Source organism: Jaculus jaculus, chromosome 7, assembly GCF_020740685.1.
Source record: "Jaculus jaculus isolate mJacJac1 chromosome 7, mJacJac1.mat.Y.cur, whole genome shotgun sequence".
Lineage (NCBI taxonomy): Eukaryota > Metazoa > Chordata > Mammalia > Rodentia > Dipodidae > Jaculus > Jaculus jaculus.
The window spans coordinates 115,592,052-115,606,485 of NC_059108.1; the positions used below are offsets into that span (position 1 = coordinate 115,592,052).

Genomic DNA, 14,434 nt, shown 5'->3' on the forward strand with positions numbered 1-14,434 from the left:
TCTGTTTTCATATCTGAAGGTGTGTGTGATCTGAATTAGCTGGCCATAGCCAGTGCCTGTCATGTTCATGCATGAAGTAGTCTGCTTCAATCATTTGATATATTTCCACCTGTAAAAGTTTAGTGCTTTAAGAGCAGAGCTTCATATTAGAACAAAAGCATATTTGAACACAGTAATTACCTTTAGGCTAATGTTATTTTTCTGGTGATCAGAGCATTAGTATTATTTTTTTGGGGAGGGGGGAGGAGAGGGAAAGACAGACAGAGAGAGAGAGAGAGAATATGGTTGTGTCCAGGGCCTTCAGTCACTGAGAAAGAATTCCAGATGCATATGCCGCCACAAGGGGGCAAATGCAACATTACACACTTGTGTCACTGTATGTCTGGTTACATGGGATCTGAAGATTCAAACATGAGTTCTTAGGCTTCAGAGGCAAGTGCCTTAACCATTAAGCCAGCTTTCTAGCCCTGGCACATTAATTTTTAATCAATATACTTTTTCATTTATTGTTTCGTTTTCCATAACTTAGTAATAGAAAATATCAAGTGCAAAATATGGGAGAATATCTTTTACATTTCGTAGACTCGGTGGCATTGTTTCATTTGTGTTCCTACTTTATAAAAGAAAGATACTTTCAAATTGGCATGTATTGGTTCCAGTTGCAGAGAGGGGGAAATAAGCTTTTCTTACCAAAAGCTTGCAGGTGTTTCTTTCCCTTTTCCCTACTTAGCAATTCCAGTGCTATTACTTTTCAAAAATAATTTCTCTGGAGTTTTATTGAATTCCTATTATTTTTCTTTTGTAAACTAAGTCTACTAGTAGTCTTAAACATCAACTTTTGATTTCTCTCTCCCTCCCCCCCCCATCTCTCTCTCTCTCTCTCTTTCTTGTTTCGAGATGCTGTTTTGTTTAAGTCCAGGTGGACCTGGAATTCACTATGCAGTCTCAGGGTGGCCTCGAACTCATGGTTGTCCTCCTACTTTGTGCCTCCTGAGTGCTGGGATTAAAGGTGTACATCACCACACCTGGCTTTAATTCATATTTTTATATTGTGTTATAGTTTTAATTAAACACTTATTTTTAACTTAGTGAAGCACTCTCATTTAGAAGCAAAAAGAAGTTATCATTTTCACAAAATTTTGGGTTTTCATATTATAGTTCAAGAAAATATCACCAATATGTTCACGTATTTCAGCTATTTTTTAGTCTTCATTCTTTACTGTTTAGGTGCATTTTAGTTTGCCATTTTTTCAACCTTGCTAGTTTTGATCATTAGTTTGAAGAGTGAGATAACATATATAAATCTCATATTGCCATTGATGCCCAAAGGCAGGTAAACATGGCAAGTGGCCATACATCCTATTTAACTGTTTTTTTTTAATCCTATGCATTTGTCATTTTTAAAGCCATGTGTCAGAGATCAAAAGTCATGCTTGTTTTCTAAGTAGTCTTGTTTTACATTATCATTTCCTATGCTATGTTATAGTCTATCTTCAGGAGATATGAGTTGATACATAAAGCAGGAATCTTAAAAAAAAATTCTGAGTCTGTATAATGTTATGGCTGATATTAGTTAATAGCAAGAGACAGTGCTGCTCAGAAGTCTAAAGATGGGTTTGGAGAGCTCCAGCACCTAAAGCTGCATCTTGGCTGTATGTTTGCTTGATGTGTGATCCTGGGCAGGTCACTTAGCCGCTTTGTTTCATTGTTTCTTCTTTGGTAAAATGCAGGTAATGGTAGCATTTGTCTGACAGGGTTGTATGAGCACTAAATAGGATAATATATGTAAGCCCAGAATACTGACTGGAAAGATATGGAAATAGTGTGAGAGTAGTCCCTTAGAGTCAAATGTGTTACAGTGCCTTTAGCTCTTGTGACATTTCCTGCCTTTCCTTGCTTCCTTTGTGTCTTGTCTCTGCCCTGCCTTCCTTCCCTCTTCCCCTTCCTAGTTTGATCAATTAAGTGTATAAACTTAATAAGTGGTTATATTTTCATGATTCCCTATTACTTTGGCATTAAGTGTAGGTTTATTTTCGAAATATTAAAACAAACATTTAATTTATCTTTGAGGATACTCTTATGTTTTTGAAAAAAAACAAACAGTTTTTATGGCCAACAACAGACTTCTTCTTCTTCTTTTTTTTTTTTTTTTTTGGTTTTTTCGAGGCAGGGTCTCACTCTGGCTCAGGCTGACCTGGAATTCACTATGTAGTCTCAGGGTGGCCTCGAACTCACGGCGATCCTCCTACCTCTGCCTCCCGAGTGCTGGGATTAAAGGCGTGCGCCACCACGCCCGGCTTCAGACTTCTTTTTATTGAGTGTGTTACAAGAGGTTTGGTCAAAAAGAGCAAAGCCCACGTGTCACCGGACTCCTCAGGCTCTTCTTTCTTGGCTCCCACTTCCTTCTCCTCCGCTGGGGCGGCGGCAGGGGCAGGGCCTCCTGCAGGTGCAGGACCAGCCACCCAAGCTGACCTCCAGCCCCTGCATTGCAGATGTGGCTCCTGAGGTTGACATGGGCCAGGGCCTTGGCAAACAGCCCAGGCCAAAAAGGTTCAACATTCACACCGCTGCTTTAATGAGGGCATCGGTCTTGTCCTCTGTGACGGTCACTTCATCATTGTGCAGGATGAGGGCCTAGGAGATGCAGGCGAGCTCGGAGACGGAGGCCATGGTGCGGACTGTGGGGCGCGGTGGTAGTCGCCCGATGAAGTGAGGGCCTCACCCCAAACATGGCCTTAGCTTCATCGGAAGAACCAAGTACCTTGGTGGCAGCTGAGGAAAGAAGCAATAAAATATTTTATTTATTTATTTGTAAGCAGGGGTGGGGGAGAGACAAAGTGAATATAGTTGCATTTGGGCCTCTATCCACTGCAAATGAACTCCAAATACATGTACCACATTATGCATCTGGCTTTACATGGGTACTAGGGAATTGAACCTGGGCTGTTAGGCTCTGCAAGAAAGAAACCGCTGAGCCATGTCTCTAGCCCCTACTATGTTTTCTTCCTCCTTCCCTCTCTTCCTTCCTTTCTTTAAATGAACATTTAATGTGGCCATGGGAAAATAGTTAAGAATTTAAGGAACAAAGTGAATTTTAAAAGACATGACCTGAGGGCTGGCGAAATAGCTTAGCAGTTAAGGCACATTTCTGCAAAGCCAAAGGACCTCAGTTCAATTCCCCAGAACCCATATAAGCCAGGTCAAGATGATACATGCATCTGGAGTTTGTTTGAAATGGCTGGAGGCCCTGGTGTGCCTATTTTCTTTCTATCTGCTTCTTTCTTTCTCATAAATACATACATACATACATACATACATACATACATACATACATACATACATACATAAATACATAAATGTATTTAAAAAGATGTGACATGGCTAATTCTCCTACTTATTTAATAACAATTATAGTTGTTAAAGGGAGGAATAAGATGTTTGTGTTAGTAGTCAGGGTTCTCTAGAGGAGTAGAACTGATAGATCTTTTTTAAAGGAGTTTTATAAAGGAGTATTATAAAGGGGACTTATCAGATTGGCTTACAGAATATAGGCTGGGCAGTCCAACAATAGCCATCTATAAACTGAGGAGTCTGGGTGCCTCAGTAGTTCCAATATGGCACTGAAGCTTGGAGAGTTCCTGGAAAGTTGTTGCTCTTTAGTCCATGTTAGAAGGCCAATGAAGCAGGGTTCTGATGTTAGCTGAGGATAGCAGCAGCAGAGTATATAGATGCAGGATGGAGGCGCTAAGACAGGCAGACAAAAAGGACCACTGTCTAGGGGTTTTCCTCCTTCAGTTAATCCTCCCTGGAAATGTCCTCACAGACCTGCCCAAAAGACATGTCTCTTGATGCCTAATCTGGTCAAATCAACTGTGTTATTTAAGAATAAAGCATAATTACATCTAAAATGAGGATTTCAACAGTTCCATAGCTACTGGCATTCTGAAGCCCTGCGTCTAGCTCTGTTGCTTTCCCTAGTTTACCTCCCTGCTCTCGTTCTGCAGGCGGTGGTCTTGACTGCTGAGCCATCTCTGCAGCCAAGTGCAGTTGTATTCTGTAAGAGCTTCTAGCCTACCCTGTGTTACCTAGGGTATGGAAGCTTGTCCCTTACATATATTCTTCAGAAAATCTACTCACATAAAAGAGTTGTAAGGGGCTGGAGAGATGGCTCAGTGGTTAAAGGCACTTGCCTTCAAAGCCTAATGACTCAGGTTCAGTTTCCCAGTACACACATAAAACCAGATTCATGAAGTAGCACATGCATCTGGAGTTTGTTTGCAGTAGCTCAAGGCCCAGGCATGCCCATTCTCCTTCTCTGCAAATAAATAAAATAAAAATATTTTTAAAAGAGTTGTAAGCAAAGGCCATCCAACTTTCTGGCACTTTTAACCTATGTCACTTTGCTTATCTCACCTCTTCTCTGTGTGTCTCCTTTCCCTTGTTCTGAAACTTGAAGAAATGCACACTTCTGTCTTATGTAGGCTCATTTTTTGAGGAGGGTCAGAGTGTTTCATATTCTTCCAGAATTTATCAAGGAGCCTCCTTCCAAATAGTACAAAAAATTTAGATGCTTATTGATTTTATAGATGCTTATTGATAATAGGGTTCGGTTGTAAAAATGTATTTAATATGCTTAACCTACCTTAGGTTGTTCTGAACACTTAGATTTGTTTACAGTTAGGGAAAACCACCTAGTACAAAGCCTATTTTTTAAATAAATTTTATTTACTTATTTATTTGATAAAAAGGGAGAGAGAGAGAGAAAAAAAAAGGGTACACCAGGACCTCCAGCCATTGCAAATGAACTCCTGATGTATGTGCCCCCTTGTGCATCTGGCTTACCTGGGTCATGGAGAATCAAACCGAGATCCTTTGGCTTTGTGGCAAACCCCTTAACCACTAAGCCATCTCTCCAGCTCCACAAAGCCTATTTTAATAGTTAAATTATAAAATATAACAAATTATAAGACTGAAAGGGGCAAAACCACTTTCTAAAATTGCAGAACTCTCCATGGAGAAGGTTCTCAGGCTACAAATGATAGTATCATTCCTGTGTAATCTGCCACTTCCTCGGACCCTAGAAGGTATAAAATCACAGAACTCTAAAAGAATATATTCTTTTTGAAAGTGATTTGAGATGAACTTAGGTAGGATTTTCACACACATGAAACATGAAGAATGACCTCCTTGTTCTAGAGCATGGACAGGTAAGGACTTAGGGGAATCAAAGTAGACATGCTGTAAACTTGCTTTACTTGAAATACATGTTCATAGGACATGCGTGTAGTTTGTGATGTGAGGTTTAGTTCATTATTTTAAAAAAGAATCTAGAAGCAAGTTATAAATTTATTTTATTTCTTTCACATTATCATTACTCTTTATGTATGTTATAGAATGGAGGAAAGGAAGCAAAGAAAACTAATTAAACAAAACACTACAAACTATTTTTTTGTGTTGCTTACAACTATATTCAGGGGTTTTTTTTTGCACTTTTACTCTCTTTTTAAACTGAACAGATGTAGTTGGTGATCAAGAAGAAATGTCAGAACTGAATAGGTTAAAAAGAGAAGATGACAAGTGTTGAAGAAAGGCTAGAGGAACAGAGCAGGGCAGCAGAAGGAAGGGGAAGCAGTCTCCGCCACAAGTGCTGAGGAGAGGCTCCGAGAGCAGAGCAGGCACATTTTGAACATCGGGCTGTGTGTGTGTGTGTGTGTGTGTGTGTGTGTGTGTGTGTGTGTGTGTACTGAGGAGATGCACCTGGGCTGGCGGCTTGCATTCTATGGGAATAAATGTTTAGAGGGCAACTTGATGGACATAACATATCCATTTGGCCAAATAACACCAGCAGCTTCCCTCCTAAGGCCTATGACTATCCCAGCTACAGGTTTTGACTAGGTTTTTAGTAGCAGGCATGACCTGTACAAAGAGGGTCTCCCATTTAATCAGAGAGTAGTTGGATATCCCATAATAGTTATGCCTCTTTTGCATCAGTGGGCCTAGCTTGCCTGGCTTGTCTGCTGTGTAACTCTCAAGGTAAGACTGTTGGTGAGTGCTAAAACCATTGATGACTTTTCTCCCCCAGCAGTCTGCTTAGCACTTTCTAATACTATGCCAACTAGCTATCGGAGAGGATTCTAGCTTAGTTTTCACTTGATTTGTCAGTTTCATGGAACTGAAACATGTGATTGGATAATGAGTTTTATCCACAGTCACTATTTACTAGCTGTGTTATGCCAGGGTACATGCCACTCATTGAATCTGGTATCCTTCAAGGGTCCACTATGACTAATGACTTGTCCCCCCCCCCCTCCAACTCTGGCCACTGATTAAATATGGTGTCCTTCAGAGATCCATTGTGACTAAAGACTTGTTCCCCACCCCTGTGGCATTTTGGGAGATGATGGAATCTTTGGGAGGTTGAATCTAATGGGAGGTGGTAGGATCACTGGAGTTACCCTCAGAACACAGTTCTCTTGTTATTCCATGGTAATTTTCTCAACCTGCAGTTAAGCTGTACCTAGCTCTCTTTGCTTTCTGGCTTAAGATGTGACTGTTCCCTTTGACATGTACTTCTGCTGTTGCCACCCACATTCATCCTGAGGGCCTCCACAGAACTGAAGCAGTGTAGGTGCCAAGCCTGTGAACTTCCACAACTGTGTATTGTTTCCAGTTCATGGCAGCCTTCTTGCCTCAGCCTTCTGAATGTTTGAGCAATCACACCCTATTTCTCTTTAAAGTTAATTGTCTCAGGGTTTTGTTGTAGTAATACAAAACTGACTAATGCAGACTATGAAGTAGGAAACCTCTGATTTGAACAAAAAATCAGGAAGCCCAAGGATCATGCTTGATCCTCATGATTTCTACTCTTTTTTTTTTTAAAAAAAGAATTTTACTTATTGTCTTTAGCAGAGAGTCATATAGATAATTGAGTTTCCTAATGGCAATTTTTCTCATAAATTCTTTTTGCTCCCTTCTCTCCTCTTCCATCCCTCTACGTTCCCCTCACTCCACTCTCTTCTACTTTCATGACACATGTAACCTTTTGTCCTTACCCTTTCTCCACACCTCTTCTGTCCTTCTTATCCTCTTATCTCTCTTTGTAACCTATATCCTTTCGACTGATTTCTATACACACAAACATTCAGAACAAGTATCCACATGAGAGAGAACATACCAAGCATATAATTTTTGTTGTTCTGGGCCTTACTTAGTATGATCATTTTCAGTTCCATCTAGTTTCCTGTAAATTTTGTAATTTCATTTGTCTGTACAACCAAATAAAATTTCATTGTGTATATACACCACATTGTTTTTACCCACTGCCCCAAGTTGATGGACATCTAGGTCAATTCCATTTCCTAGTTATTGTGAATAGAGCAGCTGTGAGCATGGATGCAAGAATAGGAATTTCACTTTGAGATTTCTTTGTTTCTTTAAGTGCTGAGGGTTGAATCCAGTGTCTCAAATATGCTAGTCAAGCACTATACCACAGAGTCATACCCTAGCTTGGGTTTCTACCTTTTTTAAGCAACCAGTTCATCACTTTTTTTTCATAGACAGGGAAATCCACTTAAATTACCCTTTCTCTATTCTGTGTTGTGAATTTACTCTTTAGAATAAAAGTGTTTTTCATGAAGCCTCAGAACAAAACTTTGAAACTGAGAGATGCCTTCTCGAAATGTACTGTTCAGCTCTTATCTGTAGAACAAATCCAAGATAACTTTTTAAAAAAAATAGTGACATATTTTATGTCCTAAACATATAGATACTAATAAAAATTGTTTTATGGAAATATTAAAAATACTGAAAAATTTTAAACACTGAATTCAAGTAAGTAGCATATATTTTAAATTTGGATTGTAATCTAGAAACATCTATTAATACATATTTTTCATCATACAGAGCAAGAGCTAAACCAGTAGATATATCAAAACTATCTTTGATGCTGGGCATGGTGATATATGCCTTTAATCCCAGCACTCAGGAGGCAGAGGTAGGAAGATCACCAATTTTTGAGGCTAGCCTGAAATTATTTAGTGAGTTCTAGGTCAGCCTGGACTAGAGTGAAACCCTACCTTGAAAAAATAATAAAATAAAATAGAAACAGCAAAATAAAATCCCTTATCCTTAAATGAATTGGGTATCCATGGTAACCATAGAACAACTTCTAAATATTTTGTCTAGGCATATAAGATTTCTTTTCTCTATCCCTTTTGAAGGTGGCCATGTGACTTGCTTAACCACTGAAATATAAGCTTTTCAGAGAAAAAATGATGACTATGTCAGGTTCTGTACATAGTCTTCCCGGAAGCAGTTGAGGTAGAGTTTCCATCACGTGTGTTCCTGAACAATGAGAACAAGAATGATCTCATTCTAATCTGCATTAACATGCAGTGTGAACCAAACATAAACCCCTGTTTGGTAGGCCACAGAAAGTTGGGGACTATTCATTATAACTGCAAAATCAAGCCTACCTTGATGTGTATCATTTAGTGGTTAGTAAGGTCATAATTCATTTTATTTACCTTTTTTAACCTTCTGGTAGTCTCTTTCTGTTATTTCATCATTTGACTTTTCATAAATATATGTTAATTTAATTAGAATTGTGTGTGCTTGTAAATCAACAGTTGTTTTTATGATACATGTTGAATAAATTATTCATCTTTTGGTTTTAATGTATACACATTTGTATATCAAATTTCTAAATTTATGGAAACTGTAATTGCAAATTATTTGAGTTAATGTGCTTCAACAATACTAAAACTATCATGAAATTTCAAGCACTTCACAATTTCAAAATTTCATTTCATTGATTCTTATGACAATCTTGGGAGATAAACAAAGCAAGTTGTGGTGGTTTGAATCAGAGGTTCCCCATATACTCCTGTGTTTTGAATGCTTGCTGTTCAGCTGACGGCAGTTTGGGAGGTGCAGCCTGCTGGAGGAGGTGTGTTGTTGGGGGTGGGGTTAGGAGTGTTGTAGTCAGCTCCCCTTTGCTAGAGTTTGCTTCACTCCCCTGCTGCTGTTTCCACCTGATGTTGGCCAGGAGATGATATTTACCCTCTGCTCTACCATCTTTTTCCTGTCATCATGGAGCTTTCCCTCAAACCTTGTAAGCCAAATGAAACCACTCTTCTCATGAGGTGCTTTTGGCAGGGTGTTTTGCACTAGCATTGGGAATGAAGAAAAAATTAGAAAAACAAGAAGGTAACTACAACAAAGTTCGTTGCATTCCTTAGAGTATAGGAACCAAAGCAGAGCATTCACTTGAAGCTTCTGATCCAGGCTTTGATTTCCATGCAGTGGAATTGGAAGTCTTCTTGCCAGTGTTTCAGCCACTTTTGCCCTTCCTAACATCTCATTGGGATCAGTTATGTGTCAGGCATTGAGTGGGGGAAAGATTGTTTTTCATTTACCTTTACCTTCTTATTTACTTAAGATTTATTTTTATTTATTTATTAGAGACAGAGAGAGAGGGAGAGAGACAGAAAAAGAGAGTGAGAATGGTTGTACCAGTGCCTCTAGTCACTGCAAACGAACTCCAGATGCATTTGCCACCATGTGCATCTGGCTTACTCAGGACCTGGAGAAATGAACCTGGGTCCTTAGGCTGTACAGGCATGCTCCTTTACTGCTAAGCCATCTCTCCAGCTCTACCTTTACCCTTTTATTCCTAAATGTGCCCATCAAAGATTAAAAGATTATTCAAAACAAATAAATGTATTATATTTCATCCTCCATGTTGCTGATTGCTAAATCATCTGCCAATTTTAAAATCAATATGTATTCTGAAAATGGCTTCTTAAATTTTCAAATATATATCAGGTGGCGAATTATAGGGAGACAATATGTGTTAAAGCCAGGTTCAACCTGTGGAGCTGTGTCTTTTCAGTATATTTTCTAGGGTTAATTATAAATTAAGCCTGGTGTAGTCATGGACTAAATGTAGCCCATTATTATAGAACTCTAAAGTGTTATCCGAACAGGTTATACATGCAGCTCTTACTTGTTTCTACCAGGACTGCAACGCATCAAAATGCTGATTTCAGGTATTATTGACATTTCTATGATTAACTCTTGATCTACTATATCTGTTGGTTTGGACCTAGGAATTTGAGTAAAGCAGCATGTATTAACTTTCGAAGGAGAAAATATGTTTTGGTTTGTTGGTTAGGTTTTTTTTTTTTTTTTTTTTTAGACAATCTTACACAGTTCAGGCTGGCCTAGAACTCCTGGTGACCTTGCCTCCCTCCTCTTAGCTCTTGAGTGGTTGTATACACCACTACATCTAGTTTAAGATGTTTTTGTTTGTAGCTGGACATGGTGGCACATTTCTTTAATCCCAGCACTCGGGAGGCAGAGGTAGGAGGATTGCCGAGAGTTCGAGGCCACCCTGAGACTACATAGTGAATTCCAGGCCAGCCTGAGCTGGAGTGAGACCTTACCTCAGAATAAAAAAAAAAAAAAAGATGTTTTTGTTTGTTAGAAAATGGCATGTGGTCAGCCTGGCTCCCTTGTTGCTTGTCAGGCTTTTAGTTTCTCTAGGCCCACTATGTGAAAGTGATTTATTGATTCCAAAAGGATTTCCTTGCTGGGCATAGTCCTGCATGCCTTTAATCCTAGTACTCAGGAGGTAGAGATAAGAGGAATGCTATGAGTCTGAGGCCAGCCAGGGACTACAGAGTGAATGCCAAGTCAGCCTGCACTAGACTGAGACTTTGAAAAACAAAACAAAACAACAATACAACTAAAAGGATTATCTTTAACATAGATTTTTTTTTTTGGTTAGGAATAAGAATTTTTGAAATCAGATGAATTAATTTTATATTACTAATTATATTGTATGAGAAATCTAGGTCATTTTTTTGAGAAGCTCCTGTGTCTGACAGGTTTTTAAAAGTTGTTTTTATTATTCTTGACATTTTCATACATGTATATAATGTATTTTGATCTTATTCCCCCAATTACCCTGTCTTACCCCTTCTCCTCCCATAAAACCCATTTGTCCATATCTTGCTTGCATACCCACCACCAGTGGAGTTAAAGTAGGGTTGCTTGCACAGGTGGAAGGTTATTCTGCACAGAATGGGTAACCATTTGCTACACTGCTGATGAATCTGACTACCCTCTCCTAACAACCATTAGCTGCTATTAGCTACTGGGAGGTATGGTATCTCATATATCCTTCCCCCTTCAAATGTGTTTTATTGTCAGGCTCAATCTTATGTAGAGAAGTACAGTATCATTTAATTTGTGAACCACTTCTATTTCTGATAGTTTTTTGTTTGTTTTTTAATGTTTATTATTATTATTATTAAGAGGTTTCATATGGACACATCATGTGTTGGTACCCTCTTTTCCCTTGTCCCTGTCCCCATTCCATTGGGGATGCTCCTCAGTAGGGCTTCAGGTATTCCTCAATGGGGGTTGCAGTTTATGCATTTTGAGAGCAGTAGTCAGTTATTTTGTGGGGGAGACAATGTCTCTAGGCATCATATCTTAACCTATGGCTCTTACAATCATTCTGTCCCCCTCTTCCACAAAATTCCCTGAGCCATGGTGGGTGAATTTTAAGCCTCCTTCAGTGATGAGCTCTTAGGAGCTTCTGGATCTCTACTTTGGTAGGTGTTGTTGAGTCTCCTCAGGTCCTCACCCTGGCATTGATTATCAGGAACAGCATGGAAGCAGCACTCTTGCTTGTCTTCCCTTTCCTCTGTGGATTCAACTGTGGTTGGCTGAAGTGCGAGGGGTGGTTTATCTCCTTGGGTCTCACTACTTTCTGCAAAAGAAGATCAGATTCTCCAATGGAGAGCAAAGTCAGCATTGTTTAAATGGGATAAGCATTGTAACTTTAGGGAGAATATGATGTATGTAATCCCTCTTTTAGCCAAAGACTAGTGAGAGCTTGACACTAAAGAACATAATCTTTGTCTCCATAGGATTCTGATCTGGTTCTCAATTCCAGATATAGGTTTCTTTACACTGAGAAGATCTTTTAACCAATCAGAAAACTATTGGTTACCTACCAAGGCTGTGTGCCACTATTGTACTGGTGTTTACATTGATGACACAGGTATTTTTAAAGTATTGATTATTATTACATATTAAAGTAAGTTTTTTAATATTTAAGCTTTAATATACTTTAAGAATAACTTGCTTAGAAAGATAACAAATTTAATGAATTATCCATCTAATCATAGTGTAATCTTTAGCAAAAAGGTTTCCTATTTATAAGAAAGTGTGTTTTCAATGCTCATTTATAAAATTGATAGACAATTTAAAAACAAAGTGTATTAGAAAACATATTATATAATAAATCATTAAGTAAGAACTGTTTGGTTTTACATTTTTGTCACTCAGTATATAAAGCCCTTTCTTTCTTTCATTTCTATCAAATGTGTTATTATTTGTTTAGTAACTGTGTCACATTAGATGATTTTTATTATGTCCAGTGATGAAAGTATTTGTTTTTGTTGCCCTTTTATTTCTTTTCTTTTTTTTCTTGCTTTACTCATCTGTTTTATAGTTCTAGCAAGTCTTAGATGTGTTGAATTAAAACAGAAATAGGCAATGCAAGTTGACATAAGGGAATTTAAACCAAAAGCTTATTTTACAGACACTTTATAATATGAAAAATGCAGAAATAGAGCTATGTAAGAAGTGGGCCAGGTTTCAGAAACAGCATATTATGTTTGTCTTGGAGGGAGAATGGAAATAGATCTGGGAAACTTTTACAAGAGGTGATGCCCAAAATGGTGTAAAGAATAACGAGATGTGTGCCAGACAGCTGGGAGACAGTTTCATAGAGAGCAAAAGGGGTACAGGCTCAGAAGGCTGACAGTATAGATTGTGTTTCAGGAAGTTGAGCTTAGTAGTGCTAGGATAAAAAAATTGCTGGTGGGATCAATATAGAGGGATACCCTGAGATAAGGCTGAAAAATAGGTCCAGATTTAAGAGATTTCTGTGTCTTGTTGGAGAGCTTGTATTTTCTCACACAGGTATTGGGAACTATTAAAGGATGGTAAGCCAGGGAAGTGGTGTGATGAAGGTACTCTGTAGAAAGATAAGTAGTACAGCACAGTGTTGATATCAGAGGACTTTTTAAAAATTTAATATATATATATATTTTTTTATTGACAACTTTTATACTTAACAGACAACAAACCATGATATTTCCCTTCCTTCCTCCAGTTTCCCCTTCATAACTCTGCTCTCCGTCATATCCCCTCTTCTCTCCATTGGTCTCTCTTTTACTTTGATGTCATCATCTTTTTCTCCTATTATGAGGGTCTTATGTGGGTATTGCTAAGTAAGCACTGCGAGGTCTTAGATATCAAGCCCAAATTGGACAAACAGTTGCATATAAGGAGTGGTACCCTTCCTTTTGCTCTTACATTCTTTCCACTACTACTTCCATTGTGGACCCTGAGCCTTGGAGGATGTGAGATGTCTCAGTGCTGGACACTCCTCCGTCCCTTCTCAGCACTATGTTGCCTTTTGGGTCATCCCAGTGGTCATGGCCATCTGAAGAGAGAAGCTTCTCTAACCAGAAGTGAGACCAGCATTAATATATGAATATGAGCATTAAGTGTAATGCTTTTGTGGCAATTTGGTGAGAATAATATATGCATTTATCCATATAAGACCAGGCTTTATACCCCTAAGGCTTATGACCTCCCCTGCCATGGGCTTTTGATTAGGTTTTGAGTACCAGGCACATATTCCTTCTTGCAGAGTGGACCTTCAGTTCAATTAAAGAGCAGTTGGTTTCCCCCAGAGCAGACATGGCACTATTGCACTCATTCAGTCATTTGGCCTGTCTGGCCAAACTTGAGGCTTCCAGTGTCCATTGTTTTCACCACTGATGACTTCTGTCTCACATAAGACTGCATACAGTGCAGCTTTTTCCACCTTTCAGTTTGCTGGGCTACAGGGAGAAGGTTTTCTGCTCAACACCAGCTTGACTTCTCAGTGACTTTGCTGCTCAGGCATGTGAAGTCTTCAGCAATAGGGTCTTACCATCTCTTTCTCACAGGAAACCGAGGGCCTTGGCAATAGCCTGTAATGTTTTGGAGGCAACAAGGACCTCCCTGGCCAACAACTAACTATCTCTGGCACTGAAAATTTTCTCGTAACAACGGCTTTTGGATGTGCCATGACATATATATATATTTTTTTTACTTAATAAAACATTTATGTAATTGGACCCATAGGCTGCCAGGTAGTTGCAACACACTGAAGACAAAATGGCAGAATTTTCTAAGGTTTGTTTTATTTTATTTTTACATAGGTTATAGTCTTATAGACTACATAGACCTCCCCTCATCTCTCTTTTCCCAAGGGCCCTTCTCAGGGTTGTTGGTGTTCACTGTGAAGTAATTAGGGCCTCAGTCATTTTGGGGGAGGTACTGTGGCTCAGGATATATCTACCCA

General features: G+C 38.9%; 1 protein-coding gene and 1 pseudogene across 1 annotated transcript in view; one reads left to right on the forward strand and one right to left on the reverse strand.

The window, feature by feature from the left end:
• The window catches only part of LOC105943969, a 39,325-nt pseudogene extending 36,650 nt beyond the window's left edge, over positions 1–2,675 (reverse strand).
• Mnat1 (MNAT1 component of CDK activating kinase) overlaps positions 1–14,434 on the forward strand; it is a 209,046-nt gene that overhangs the window by 168,686 nt on the left and 25,926 nt on the right. The gene's annotated exons all lie outside the window — the stretch shown is intronic.